We start from the raw sequence: 1,080 nt of genomic DNA on the forward strand, positions 1-1,080 counted from the left end.
CACTTCTCTGTCTTTGCAGAATACTGTGTTCCTGGCTGTTATTTATAAACCAGCAGCAGAGATGAAGGTTGTGGTTGAGCAGAGGTTTGTCTATGTTTAACTAGATGCCTTCAGCAAGACTGAAGAATTTAGCTAGCATCAAGTCACTTAAAGCCACGTGTTGTTGGAGGAAGTAAGCTGCTGATGTACTTCTGTTGCACTGCATTTCTTTGTTGTGTTGCACTGTAAGTAACTAATAATGAACAAATAGCAGCCCCCTGGTTTGTTTGCGCTGTGCGTTGTGACAGAGGTGTGCTGGGCTGTGGTGACTGCAGTGCACGCTGCCAAGTTCTGTCACATCTTACACTGTGCATTGGAGAATATTTCCATTTAAGGAATTGATTTGTCTGTTCCTTCCAAAACCTACCTTTTATTAAAAAAACAAAACAAAAAACTGAAGAATGCAAAGCTGCATTATATATATATACAAATGACCAACTGTAAATTTTCCCTGTCAAACAACTACTGTATACCTGTTGCAATTGAAGTATGTATGTGTATTTGTTAACTCAAGAAATCTTTATTTGTTACATTTTGGTTGAGTTTAAGCTCATGTGGTAAGATAACTTTATTTTGAGCCGGTAAGTGTATCTGGCTTCATAATGTGCTAAGAATAACTACAGCTTTCTGGGCTAGGGAGGTGGAATTACATTAAAAAGCAGCTGTCATTTGCATGAGGATGCAGTAGCTGTCCTAGCTGGTTGGCAGCTGTGTCCCTGCAACTTGATTCCAAATCCACAGTTTTAATGGAAATAACTGGGAACAGTCTTAATGTTTATGAATGCCAGTCCAGACCTGGACCTGCATTCCTAAGTCAACTAAAGCAGAATTTTGCTTTTTGGATTTATATGATACCTTTTTTCTGTCACCAGGGTATTTTTTGATGGAACATTGGGATGGTACGTCCCTTACTTGAGGTCTAAGTCATACATATCACACCCATGTATTTCTTTGATTATTCATTTCTGTTCTTTTTCGCCATATTCTATTCCAGTATATTCTGCATTTGCTTTGACCACGTGAAATGAAACATGGTGTTGA

This window comes from Phasianus colchicus, chromosome 2, assembly GCF_987193195.1.
Source record: "Phasianus colchicus chromosome 2, bPhaCol1.hap1.1, whole genome shotgun sequence".
NCBI lineage: Eukaryota > Metazoa > Chordata > Aves > Galliformes > Phasianidae > Phasianus > Phasianus colchicus.